The sequence below is a fragment of the Canis lupus genome, chromosome 14 (genome assembly GCF_048164855.1).
Source record: "Canis lupus baileyi chromosome 14, mCanLup2.hap1, whole genome shotgun sequence".
NCBI lineage: Eukaryota > Metazoa > Chordata > Mammalia > Carnivora > Canidae > Canis > Canis lupus.
In genome coordinates this window covers 63,246,694-63,262,106 of record NC_132851.1, presented here as the reverse complement: position 1 = coordinate 63,262,106, position 15,413 = coordinate 63,246,694, and positions in this window count along the sequence as shown.

The window sequence follows — 15,413 nt, the reverse complement described above, 5'->3', positions numbered from 1 at the left end:
TATTTTTTTGGTTAAAAAAAATGACAGTGATTCTAAAATTCATTTGGAAATACGAAAGACCTAATATGACCAAAATAACTTCAAGAAGAACAAAGTTGGAGGACTAATACTACCCAATTTCAAGATATTAGAAATTTACAGTATATGAGATAATGCGGTATTGATGTAACATAGATAAGTAGATCAATGAAAAATAAATAAACCCACACATTTAAGTTCAACTAATTTTTGACCAAAGTGCAAAGAAAATTATGTGGAGAAATAATGCTCTTTTTAACAAATAGTGTTTAAAAATTAGATATCCATATGCAGAAAATTCACTGAGACTAGCACCAAACTTAAAAAGTAACTCAAAATGGATCATAGACTTAAATGTAAAAATTAAAACTTTCTTTTAAAGATTTTATTTATTTATTCATGAGAGACACAGAAAGAGAGGCAGAGACACACAGGCAGAGAGAAAGGAGAAGCAAGCTCCATGAAAGGAACCCGATGCAGGACTTGACCTGGAGAATCCGGGATCACGCCCTGGGCCAAAGGCAGACGCTCAACCACTGAGCCACCCAGGCATCCCAAAATTAAAACTTTAAAAATGTTTTAACAGAAAGCTTTTGTTTCTTTGGCTTGCCAAAGATTTCTTGGATTCAACACAAAAAGCATGATCCATAAAAGAAAAAAAAAGTAGTATTACTTTAGACAACTACTTTTTGAATATGGTAAATGTTAAGTTTTATTTTAAATCTACTCTAAGATTTCCTTCCATGGGGGGTGCGTAGGTGGCTTAGTTGGTTAAGCACTCAGCTCATAATTTCCGCTCAAGTCATGATTCAGAGTTGTGAGACTAAATAAGCCCATGTTTGGCTCTGTGCTGAGTATGGAACCTACTTAAGATTCTCTCTCTATGCCCTTCCCCCTTCCCTCTCTCTCTCTTCCTTCCTCTCTCTCTCTCTCTCTCTCTCACACACACACACACACACACACAAATATTTCCTTCCATGAAACAATCTATCAAACAGCACAGAGAAGGCAAAGTGGATAAGTAAATATTTAATCTCTTTTCTAGTTTATCTAGGTCCAAAGTTCACAAATGATGAAACAGGTCTGCAATGTGGTAATCAATAACCTCTTAAGAGCCCAGCCTTTGTTTAATCCTTTCATTCTTAACTAAAAATCTTTTAATTACTTCATTATTACATAAGCTCTTCCAATGAACCTCTCCAGAATTTCATCCAAAGGAGATACCACTGGACGTCTGTACTTGCCTCAAATTACTTTCATTTTCACAAGTTTTACATTCTATATTATGAAAATTAATTTTATGGTTAAAGTCACAGAGTTAGATCTTCTACTCTATTAGGTCAAACTCCAACTGTGTTTCTTGTTAGTTCCACCTTTGTAGTAGTAAGAATTTAGACGATCTGCAGAGTATTCTTATTTTGTCTCCATGCGGTCCTGGTAACTTGCCCATGTCTCTTGAACTCATTGACTCCACACACTCTAATTCTACCAGAATCTTTTCGTTCAGTTCCTTTTCCCAATTCTGTTGTATCTACTATTAGCATTTTGATTGGGACAACGGCAGACCCATTGACCTATTTCAGGAGATTAACATATTTAGACTATTGGTTCCAATCCATAAACATCCTTCAATTTATAGAGGTCAAATACTAGGAAATTGATATTTAAAAAAATATTTTAATACTGTTTTTTCTAAATATTTGTTGCTGGCATGTCAAAATACAATGGATTTTTTGCACATTGACCTTGTACTAAATAATCTTGCTAAACTTAATGCATAAATAATAAGTTATGTGTAGATTAGCTTATGTACAAAATGATATCTTATTTGACTACTAATAATTTTATTTCTTCCTTTTTGTATCATCATTCTTTTATTTCATTTTTATTTATTGTACTGGTTAAGTCATCAGTACATTATTAAATACAAAGGATGCACCAAGTATTCTTGTCCCATTCTTGATATCAGAAGGAAATCTTTGTGTATGGTTATTAAGTCTTTCTTCAATGTTTGGTATAATTCTCAGTAGGACTCTTGAATCCTATTCTTGGGAAAGTTTTTAACTTTGGATTTTTTAAAAAAATTGCTAGAGAATTCATATTTTATCCTTTTGTGACTATTGGTCAGTTGTATGGATGGTTTATACATATTTGGGGAATTTTCTATTTAAATTTATTGGCAAAAAATTGTTATAATTTATATTAATCTCAACTCCTAAACTTTTGCAATTTTCTTTTTTCTTCCAGATGGTTTATACATATTTGGGGAATTTTCTATTTAAATTTATTGGCAAAAAATTGTTATAATTTATATTAATCTCAACTCCTAAACTTTTGCAATTTTCTTTTTTCTTCCAGATATTTGTAATTGGCATATTGTTGTTTTTTTTTTATGTCCTGTGAATGGTTTATTAATGATTTTTACATTTTGGTTTTTAAAATGTTATCAATCAATTTTGTATGTTCTTAAGAACACATGGCTATTTTATCATTTGCAATGAGAACAGCCCTTGGTTTCCTAGACTTTCATTGCTACAAAGATAATATCACTATATTTTTAGTCTTAATAAAACAAGGAAAACTGCCTTACTGCAACTTTGATTTATTATTAATTCACACAGTATATTGATCACAACTGAGAAATTTGCCTTAGAGATAATTTTTAATGAAATATGCATGCTTTGTCCTAAATGTATATTATTTTCTATAAGCTTTGGCTCAGATTTCTTCTGTTCATGAAGATAAATTAAAGTCACTTGGTGACAGATGAGAATTGGGATGTATATTTGTAATGACATGTTAAATTATGTTATGGTAACAAACCTCAAAATCCTATGGCTTAAAATAACAGGCTTATTTCTTGGACATGATATAGATCCTTTACTGGTCAGGAGGGGGCTCTGTTGGTCTTTATTCAAACCAAAGGACCGGACATCATTTTGAAAGCTATTGTTTAGCTATTGTTTGAAAGCTGTAGGTTGAGAAAGGATCTCGCATTTACCATATATTACCATATATTATTATTACCATAAATAAATGGTCGGACTGCATGAAGGCATGCATCACTTCTAATCATAGCTAATTGTTCAGTCTTTCTCACACATGACCCTATCCAACTAAAGATAAACAAAATGAAACACTCTTACATGCTTAGGAGTGAGGAGAACCAAAATTACCTGGTAAACCCAGCACTGAGGAATTCAAAAGTATATACTTCTGTTTAAACCCAGAAGAGTAGTAGAGGAGGCAAGAAAAGGTAATGTTCTCTCCAATTACTATGAACTGTTGTCTACGTTTATGAATATTTTTAAGTGTCTTGTATATTGGAGTAATAGAAAAATGGAAGTTAAAAACCACTATGTTAGCAGTAATTTTTTTCAGTGTCAGAGACATCAGTGATACACTCTTACCTTTGTTTATGTGTTTTTCTAAAATTTTTATAACAAATGTATATTTGTTTCTTAAAAATAAAGTTAACACAAAAAAGGAGATTAAATTGACAGTGAAATCAAGTGTTCCATTTTTCTGCATACTTCTCCATTTTTCTCCTTTCATCACATCCTGATTTTAATCAGTTTGAACCACTGGGGTGCATGTGGAGTGGAGAAAACCCTCAGGATAGATTCAAAAGCAATCACTGGTCAAGGCAGACAATAAAAATTCACTGTTACATTTCATCGACCATTACACAAAAAGAATATTAAAAAAACATTGTGGTCTGTTTCATGTACACAGAAGGCATTTATAAATGAAATGTTGTTGATATGAACTCAGGAGAAACATTAAGCATTATAAATGTAATTAATTCACAGTAAAAGTTGAGAAGAAATCAAGAGTTTTGCATGTGGATAGAAATCGAATGTTATCTACTAAGTGCTGTTTAATTAGTGTTAGCAGCATTCTAGACTTACTAAAATTTTATTTACAGATTGGTTTTCTAATACTGACTGACCTATAAGTAATAGGTTTTTCACTCACCCAAATGCACATTGTAAGGGATGACTTTGGAGACTGTGACAATTTTAATATATGAGACTCCTAAGAAGAGTCTTATTCTGAAATACAGAGACTCATGCATTAATAGAAAATGACATACATTTAAATTTTTTTAATTTAAAAATATAAACTTGTCCCTTCTTCACTTAAGTAGTTTTATACAACTTCTCCATTAACAGTAAATTCTGCACCCCTGACAAAGATTTCCAAATATCTATCTAAACTTTTGGTAAAACTAGCTGGATTTAAAGTCTATTAAATAAGACAGGTCTTAGCCTCTATTAAGTTCCTTTAGTTATTATTTTGTGGGTGGGTATGTGAATGAGAGAAAATTTGAGTTTGCTTATGACATTAAAATTTTTCTACTGGTTAAAGGTTCATGGACTTTCCCACCCATAGTCTCCATGATGGTATCAAACAGATTTGAATTCAAGTCCTTCGGCTCTATAACTTACAAGCTAGAAAAAAGTTATTTAACCTCTTGAAGTTCTGTAAAAGGCAAAATAGCTAATCTATGAAAATTTTAGCATAAAATAATATAACTTAATTACCTACCACAAACAAAAATAACCATTTTTATTAGTAGGCTGTAAAATGTTCTGTTGAAGCAAAGAAGATGGAGAAAGTGATCATAGAATGTTTTCAAATGCAAATTGCAGTGTAAGCATATAAATAATCTGAAGCTTCCTCTTGAATCCCGATGATAAAATAGTGGAGAGGATCAGAAAAAAGTAATTGTTGAGAATTGCTATATGCTAAGATTTTGCTGTGTTTTAAATATTTCAATTAATAGTTATAAAAATATTTTAAGACAGGGAACATTCTTATTTAATAAAGAAACTTTCTTATTTAATAAATGAGGAAACTAAAACTTAGAGGATTAAGTGGCTTGCCCAAAATCACAAAGTTAGTGAATGGTTACCTGAGAATTTGAACTGAAGGTATGGGTTTACTAACGATAGAAGAAATTAGATTACAACCTTTGCAATCATGCATGGGGACAAAGAAAGAATGCAAATAAGCCACCAACATATTCCCCCAAAACACAATAGTCATCTCGTTTTCTGTATCAAGCACCTAGATCGCTGAATGATAACTTTCTGGTTTCTTTCTTTCTCACTAGATCATGAGCTCAGTGAAAGCAAAGACATGGTCATGTTCAGCTTTGTAAAAAAATTTTTTGCCATGAATTCTGCTCAGTATATGATTACTGAATAATATTTAAACCAGTTAAGCATTTCTTCTATATAAGAGCTAGCTTTTGATATTTCAAATCAATCACCTGAAGGAGGCAATACAAATTTCAGAGGCCAGTTCTTGGGTCACAGTTCTATATTCTACTGTAGTACTTAAATGTATAATTGAAATGCAACATAGAAGTTCCAAGTTTTTCAGTTAAAAAAAAAAAAGTGAAAGGTCTTGCTGAAATATGACAAGATTCAAGTTCATTTTTTAAAATTTTTATATTTATTGCATGCAACAGTCACTATTTATGCTATCAATCCCTTTAAAATTTTACTATTTTAAAAATTCCTGATGTTAAGCTTTAAATTTTCATTAAAGTCTAATATATTCTTCTCATTCTTGATTTTCCCTAATACCCTTTGTATTATAAAAATAATTACTCAATTCTTTTTTTAAGATTTTATTTATTTATTCATGAGAGACAAGAGGAAAGTGGAGACACAGGCAGAGGGAGAAGCAGTCTCCCTGTGGGGAGCCCACTGTGGGACTCAATCCCAGGACCCTAGGATCACACCCTGAGCAGAAGGCAGATGCTCAACTGAGCCACCCAGGCGTCCCTAGATATCCAATTCTTTAAGAAGTTTCCTATAGCAAGGATTTTAATGTCAAGGTCATAGAATTCAAATAGATTTCTTCAATTTCCTATAGTTTTACATTTTTAAATTATTTCCACTAGTGGGCTTGAATCTATTCATAAATTAAGGGGCATTTTCTGAGCTGTTTACATAGATGGAAGAAAAAAAGGAAGAAAAATACATTTCCCTGCCTTACATTAAGTTTACAGTAGAGTTACAGAAGCCAACAAACTAAAAACAATGAGTCATGATTTTTTTTTTTAAATATGTGAATAAAAGAGCTAGAGGAAAACAGAAGAAAATCTCAAATTTGATAGGGATTTTAGGGGGACTCCAAAAAAACACACAGTTAAACTGGGTCTTGGAGGATGAAGAGGAGTATGACAGGTAGCTAAAAGGGGGTAAAGATAGTCTAAGTAAAAGGATCACAAAGCACAAAGGCACAGACGCATGGTGAGGAAACCTATGAGACAAAAGCAGAGGAGATTTTGTGCCATCCTGAGCTTCTGAGCAGGTACTTTTGGAAGCAGGCCTTGCTCATTCCCTGCACTTAAGAGTAGGCATTCTTATCTCATTTTGAGTCTTTTTTTTTTTTTTTTAGATTTATTTATTCATGAGACACACACACAAAGAGAGAGAGAGAGAGAGAGAGAGGCAGAGACACAGGCAGAGGGAGAAGCAGGCTCCATGCAGGGAGCCCGACGTGGGACTCGATCCCCGGACTCGAGGATCACGCCCTGGGCTGCAGGCAGGTGCTAAACCGCTGAACTACCCTGGTGCCCCTCATTTTGAGTCTTAATTAGAATTTATAAACAAAGGAAAATTAGATTTAAAAACAAAAGAAAGCTACAGAGATGCAGATACCAAGGTCTTCCTATAGGCTTTTATTTCCACAGGGATAAAGCAACAACGATAGCTGTGGAATGGACTGTCTGCTGGTTTAGAGACTCTGGCAAGCTACTTTGAATCACTCCCCTGGTAGTCAGCTAACATGGTTCCTGCCAGGCTCTCTTGTTCTTCCTTCCACAACAAAATCTGTATTGCGATCCAAAGTGAATTTACCAAATAGGCAAGACCTCTCTCTGCAAAATTCAAAATTGCGCTATACATCATGATGTGGCCACATAAATCAATTCACTCAATAAACCTGTGCAATTAATTTGTAAGCAGTCCTGTTTTTTTCCGATCCTAATTATTAATATCTACTTTAACTGACAGCATAGTGCTGGTTCAAATGGCAAATTATATTGTCACCCTACTTCTCTGTCACTTAGGGATTTCAAAAGGCCAAAACAAAATTCAAATTCTAAAATACCAGTTCCCTGGTATTTTGTCAGGAAAATAAATGGTTATTCTAACTGAATTTCATGAAAAGTAAAAATGATTGTGTTCAAAATGCATATTAAGACACGGGTAGTTACTTCATTAGATTTGTTAGTATTTAATGGCCACCTTATACATAACATCTATACATTGCATTTTAGCTGACATTATTTAACATATTCAGATAGATTATGCATATATATATAATCAAACATGATTATACATACTTACAAATTAATTGCATCTTTAAACATGTTTTGGTATAATATTATGAACCATGCTGAGTTTTAAATTCCATTTGCATTTTCAATCTCTGCTATATAGATATCAAAGCTAAACTAGTCTTTTTTGTAATGAAGCTCATTTTAAGTTTAATGCTTAGTTCCATTGCTATAACATGATTACAGCCAAGGCAAATCAGCCTTGCAATAGTTCTAAAGCACAATTTTGTTTTTTAAATAGATAGGTTTACTCTTTTATCAAAGAATATTTGCACATAATTTAGAAACTTGAAAAATCTACTCAGTTTATAAAGATAACTATAAGTTCCATCTCATTTCCCAAGACGTTTAGCCAAAAGCAACTACTGTAGCTGTTTCTAGTAGTTACCTCTATGTTTTCAACAAGGTGCAAACTATTTTACTTTTTACATTTCAGTCATTATTTGCCGACCTCCTAGAAAGATGGATTTTATTGTTTTACCATTCACATGGTACCCTCATCCCCACTTTTAATATACGGTAGGCATATCAAATATTGAAACCAGTATTTTGAATATGTAAATATTGCTGCTTAGAGGCTCACAGAGTGTACTAGAATTTTACTCATGGGATTTTTGTTTGTTATCTGGGTTAATAAACTGCCTTGTTCTAATTTTTGTTAGATTTCTATGCATCTATTATTGTTCCTCCTTACTTTCTCTGTTATTCTAAAACACCTCTAAAGGTCAAACACATTGATCAGCTTACCACTTTTGCAAAATACCTCTGGGAATTCTTGTATCCTGATATGCAAAATACCTCGTGTCCTGCTCTAATCAGGACTAATTGCTCTCTAGATCTGTAGCATGGATACTAACCTGGGATAGCTCTTTATCATTTTCCTGGGCATTCCCAGTCTTTTCTGAGATTCAATTTTCAGGTACCCATCTTTACTTCTGTTTTGCACTATTCCCTTTTTCTTGTAGAGCAGTAGCTTTCCTAAAAAAGAATACATAGTTTTGAAGATGAAAAATTTTTTCTGTCCTCACATTTGATTGGGAGTTTGCCTGTGTTTATAATTCTTAGTTGGTTAAAATTTCCCCTCAGTATCTTAATGTGTCATGGATGTACTACTTTATCTTAATTTCTAAGGATATTAATTAAATGATTTGTTTTACTTCCTGCATGTTCATGTATTTCTCCAAAGTATTTTATGTCATTGCTGTATTTTGGTGAATTCTTAAATGAGAGCTCTTCTGCTAACTTCTGTTTGTTCATATTTGGATGAAACTCTACAGAGCCTGACAGAAATTTTGTTATGTATGGAGCTTGTGGACTGGGGGAATTCTCTATAGTGTACCTGACATATAAGATGGCTGTTTGTTTGGTTTTTTTTTTTTTTAGGTCTGCTTAATGTCAGTATTTATAGGGCCTTCCCTTGGGACAAAAAGTTTCTTCAGAAAGAAATATTCTACTTTCCTGTCTGGGTGACATTCTAGAGGCCAAACAGACAGCCTAGAGGAAGAATTTTGTATGATAATAGTGAGGGAGACTGAACTAATTCTACTTTACAGACACCCTTATTTAATCCACCTAATTTAAATAAAGCACAATAAAACTACTTTCCACTGTGCCGATATCTAAACCAAGAAACTCATTCTTGAGAACAAAACTTTCATCTTCAGGGACAGGGAAGGTACATCCAAGTGGCTGTGATGGCTTAAGAAGAGAATTAGTCATTAAATTACAACCTCCCTGGTACCTGTCAAAGGCTGTGACAGTTTGCACAATGACATGACCACCATATGCCAGGACTATCTCATGGCCAGCCGACAGGTTACTCAGCTCCAAAGTCCTATTTTAAGTTCTTAGAGTTTGCTCCTAGGATCATTCTCAGTAGCATCTGCCATAGGTTGGATTTCCTAGAGATTGTGAGACTAGAAATTTGCAGATGATTACAGAGATGGGAAGAAGAGGAGGGGGGATGATATGATCTTAGGAGCACTACCTATAAGGATGTGACAGCAGCAGGATAGGACAAAGGAAAAAACTGAATTGTGATGCAGTTGCAGTTGAGGCTTCAGTCAGTCTCACAGGGAAATCTTGATACTGAAATGCCCTTCAGAGATATTCTGATTTGATGTAAGAGGGGTAGGTTTTTATACCCCCACGTGGGCCAGTTATTGGCTGCAAACTGCTGAAAGCAAGGAGGCATTACCCTTAAGAAATGCTCTTCCCTTTGGCCATGGCAGTTCTAGGGAAGAACTTGGTTATCAATTGGCAAACAATACTCCCATCAATGGAGAAATAAGTACCTTGATCCATAAGAGGAGATCTGAGCAACACATAATATGCAATTTGACTGGAAGCTTCTGCATACATGATACACACAGCATTTCTTTTTCAACTGGATGGACCCTCAATCTTCACTGTCATCACATCAAAGATCTTGTTATACTTGGAGTTCCATGAAGTCAGCAATTTCTTCTGCTTCAAACTCTGCCATAAAATTTTCATTGAAAATTTTAACAGTCTGCATGAAAGTGGACACAGCTCTTCTTTTACACGTTTTTATTGCAAATGAAGATGTAATTGCTTATCGATCTAAGTAATATTTGGATTTACTGAAATTTTTCACATTAAGAAAGACCCAGCTATGGAGTATCCCATAAATGTTGTTTATCTGAAGTTCTTGTATCTTTACATTTTCAAATAGTTGCATTTGTCTATCTTGAGTCAAGAGGCTTCAGTGAAAACTTCCCAAGATCAAATAACTTAACATCAAAAATTAATTAGTAACAATAAGAGAAATTAGATTCTACAGTAATAAAAATGCCTAGTATTCACATGATATAACTACAGTATGGAGTTAAATATTAGCAATAACTTGTTCTTTGTGATCATTTATTTTGTTTGTGAACTACAAGCTTTTAACTTCTCACAACTATATTTGTGTGTTCTCATTATGTAACAAGAAAAGTTCTGAATCATTTATATGTATTAGTTTTTTTTAATCATCACAATTAATCACAAACATTTTTATATCTCTTGTTTCAACTATATGGCCTATTACATTCCAATACTCTCAACATCTTTTGGAGCATGGAGAAGCATGGCTCAAGTGATTCCTCTATATCAAAATCCAAATTAAGGGACTAAAAGGGATCAATTTCAATGTCTCTTTAAGACAAAAATGAGATGATTCATTAATCTGGAAGAGTCGTCATACAAATCACTGTCTACTCTCTAGTGAATAAGACAGGACTTTATTTGTAATGTCCTAGATGGGATTTTGATGTCATTTCATAACTTTCTGCTGAGAGTAAGTTATATAAAACATGATTGAAGTGCTATAAGCATTTCAGGGAAAAATAAGACAAGAAAACAAAAATCAAATTAATAAAGCTTAGGAAAAGATACAACTTTAATTTATTTATATCAAATTAAAGAAGAAAAATAGAATTGTATATTCATAGAGGTACCAGAAGGCATTGGATAAAATTCTACCAACATCCTTAATAAAAACTCTAAGTAGATAAAAGTAAAATGGCAAGCATAAAAATAATCTGTGCATTTCAGTTTTACTTCTCATTATTTCTAAATCATAGTTCTCTCTCATCTTCTCAAAGTTTCTAAATGAATACTCCCTTAGATGAAGCAACTCTTTCATACTATCCTCTAAACAGGAAATTAGGAAGAATTTTTACTTTTTCTATAAATGTCCTCTAGATGTCCTTTAAATGAGAAATAAATCTCTAGCAATTAGGTGATTCAAGTTTTAACATTCATAGGGATTGGCATCAATTAAATGTTGGCAAGTTCAACACAAACGCTGAAAGTGAAATAAAAAATTGTAAGGGTCTGGTGATTAAACAAGTGGTGTGTGATTAGTCACATTGGCAGCCATGGGTAGATTTTCAACCTGCTTAAGGAGAATTTAAAAGCACAAAATAATATACATGTAATTTTAGAAAGAAATTGGTTGTTTTGCATCTAAAAGTTCTAGGTCAAAAGGACATCAGGAAAACGAAAGTTCTGAGAAGCTAAATGCACTGTCCCCTGTGTTTCTCAGAGTGAAATATGACAGATCATCCATCAAGCAAGGCCAATTCCCATCTAACAATGACCCTCCATTATTTCTATTGCACAAAATAATGTAAAGAAATAACATGAACTCACACAAACTTTGCTTAAGTTTTGTTTCCAATATGTAGCAGATCTGTGAATTTTAGCATTTAGGCAGGCTTTCTGAATCTATATCCTTATCAGTAAAATGGACATATTAATATTCACCTGGCAGAGCTATCACAACATTAGTAATAAAAAATATAACTACTTAGTACAATACCCGAGACAAGTTAGGTGATCGTATTTCTAGTTGAAGGCAATCAAACTGTATTATGTACAAAGACAACATAACTAAGGTTCTATGCTAGAAGAATGAATAACTTATTTTCAGATAAAGCATATGAGGTTTCAAACTGAGAAATAGTATTGAAAAGTCCATTTCTGAAAAAAAAAAGAAAGAAAGAGAAAGTCCATTTCTGTCATTGGATAACTGCTAATATAACAATAGCCAACAATTCTAGACTACTCACTACATGCTAGGGAATGTCTGAAGCACTTTATATTTACCAGCTCATTTAATTCTCACAACTTCTTATATGGTAATTACTATTATTTTCCTAATACTAAAGATCAACAAAAGAGTAGTACACAGAGGCACAGAGTCAATTAGTAGTAGGCATTGGAAGTCTAGCTCCAGAGGTCTCATTTCTAATTACTACAATACTTGTCTTCCATGATTTAACCCAAATGATGCAACATATCATAAACATGTAAAGCTAGAATTTCCTAAGAACATAATTTCTGTCACTCAAGGTAGAAGAAAATGTGAACTTCAGGGAGGAAATTCTGCAGTTTGCATGGTTACTATGTCAAAATTAATTTTAAAACATCTTTTGAAGGTAATGAAATCTATTGCAGTGTTATTTGCAATAACCCAGACATGGAAACAACCAGGTGCCCATCCAAGAATGAATGGATAAAGATATGAGACACACACACACACACACACACTCATATCCCACAGGAATATTATGCAATCATAAAAAATAAATTTTGCCCTTTTTGACAACATGGTTGAACCTTGAAGGCATTATGCGAAATCAAATAAGTCAGACAGAAAAAGAGATAGTTTATGTTCTCACTTCTATGTGGAATCCAAAAAAGCAGAACTCTTAGAACTAGAGAATGGAATAGTGGTTGCCAGTGGCTGAGGAAAATGGAGAGATGTTTGTCAAAGAGAACAAACTTCCACCTAATAAGATTATTAAAGTTTTGGGGATCTAATGTACAACATAGGGACTGTGATTAAGAGGGATTATGTATTATATACTGAAAGCCATTGAGAGTAATCATTATCACCACACAATCAAATAATAATTATGTGATGGGATGGAGGAATTTAAACTTACTGTGGCCATCATTTCACAACATATACATATATCAAATCATCATATTATAAATCTTAAACTTACATAAGGATATGTCAGTAATATGTCAACAAAGTTGGGAAAAAATGTCTTCTAAAGAAATTGGCATTGTATTTTGTGATAGAATATAGCCTTTCCAAAATGTTACCAACAAACATCTTTAGTACACTGTGCTTCAGCCTGTCAAGAAAAGCATCAGGTGTGAAAAGAGGAATTTGGCCCTGATTTCATTTTATTTTAGGGTATTTTTAACTATTCAGAAACATCCCTTCAAAGAGAGATTGGTGATTATCTAAACTTTCAGTACTATTGTTCTTCAGGACATTTGATTTTTGACTTCTTGGTCATTTTAGCATTCATTTTTCCAAATCACATATTATATTAAATTCCTGGTTGCTTTCCTTTATATTTCTTATTTTTTTTCTTTCTTTCTCAATTTTTAGGAAGAAATTCACCTACTTCTTTTCAATAGCCAAACTGTCATCCACTATTTGAGTTCTAATATAGATGACTTTTCATTTCTAATTTTAAAGGACATATTTTCTGACAGAGGCCAATTTCTGAGAAATGAAGATTTGGCATTTTTTTCTTAGTTTCATTTGATTTTATCATATCATAGGATATGTTCCTCTCTGCACATCACATCTTTCTACCTGTCCACAGTTTATACCCCCAAGAGTTTCATATATGTATTACTTTGTAGAGATTAATATATTTAGCCTCCTTCTATTTATAATTTGATTATATGGCCAATTTGGCCAAATTTGTAATATCTCAGCATGGAAAACCTAAAAAGTATTTAAAAATTTTTGAGTTGACATTTTTGTGAGACTTTTAGAACAGAAAACTAGTTCAACCATTACACATTTTAACTTTTATATTCTTGGGTACCATGTTGTGTTGCCTAACTAAAAACAGCTCAACATTCCATTAATGGAGAGGAGGGATCCAAAATCACCTGCTGAATTCTAATCAGCTCACTCTAAAGAAAGCAGCCTATCATCTACATATCTCATAGTAAGGGCAGACTCTGAGTACAGGATTGTTGTGAATATTGTGGTATTGAGATGTAGTCCAAGGAACTACTGGTAAAGAAGTGCGGGGATCAGATAGGGAAAAGAAAGAGGCGAAACCATTTTGCAATGGCAAGCAAAGTCTCATAGAGGGTAACTTTGTGTCAGATCCCACAGGGGTGTCTGCAGTCTTTCACGTAACATTTCAGAGTCACCCAGTGTAAGAAGGAAGCTCAAGGATCTCATTTTCCATTAAGAAAGACAAACGTGGAAAAAAATCATCGCATTTAAATGGAAAGGAACTAAACATCAAAGGATAAAAATTGCTGCATCATTTCAACATTGTATTTCCATTTTCTTATATCCCCAGAATTGGCAAAAATCACATTTATATCCTTTTTTGATATCCTATATATTTAATTTATTCCATTAGGTTAAAAAATTTACATCTAAGAACATACTGAACTTAGCTAATACAACCCACATTATTTGCTTTTTTAAATATCCACATTTTAAAAAATTTGTCCACATATTAGTATTTCTTTCTCTGTTCCTTAAGGTTCTGATTATTCTACAAACCTGAGTAATTTAACAAATAGGTTTTCCTCTATGATTATCCATCCATGTATTTCATCAAACATTCAATTCCAATTTGTACTTTCATCAAAAAGAAAAAAAAATAAAATTTTCAATTCATGGTTTTTAGTATTCTTGGAAGAATCTTGCAGTTGAATAGAAAGGAAGCATTCTAGCATGTTTTCTATATATGATATGAACATGATTTTCCAAAATATCTGCTAAAATAAATCCAAGAAATCCTATTTAAAACTCAGACACCATTTTCTAGGCAATGTCTCAAAAAAGGAGAAACAGCTCAAAAATTATACTACATAGCGTACCGTTTCTCCACAGTAGCTTTTTAATTAATGTCACTTCCCAGCTGCTGGTTTTCAAAGAGTCATAAATATGGAAAACTTTGATATAACATCTGGAAATGACTAACTGGTAATTAAAAACAGTATCTTTTCCCCTAAAGAGCAAAAAAGGATTTGGAAACTTTTTTCTAGCTAGCCCTATCAAGTGAATTTAATAGAATATGTGACACTAATGCTGTATACATGAGGAAGAGGTGAAGGCAGGACCCACGCTTAGTCAATCACCGTGCTTACTTAGATCAAGTATGCAGAAGCACAACACAGGGCCTCCATCTTCTTAGATTGTATGTTGTGATAATTCTTATATTAGTTATAGGGACATAGTATAAGTGGATAAGAATATAGTTTCGGGAGTCAGATTGCATGAGTTTGATTCCTTGCTCCAATTCTACTAATTAGTGTGACTTTGGACAAGTTACTTAGCCATCTGTGGCCTACTATCCTCAGTTGTACTCATAATAGTACCTTTGTTGGTATTATGATGAGGAATAAATGAACTAATACATGTAAAGTGCTTGTAATATTTAAGTCCCTAATAGTTTAAAATTACACGTAACTATAACTTAGCTATGTTACCAAAAACTCACTGAAATAAGATTAACAGTGCTAAGGA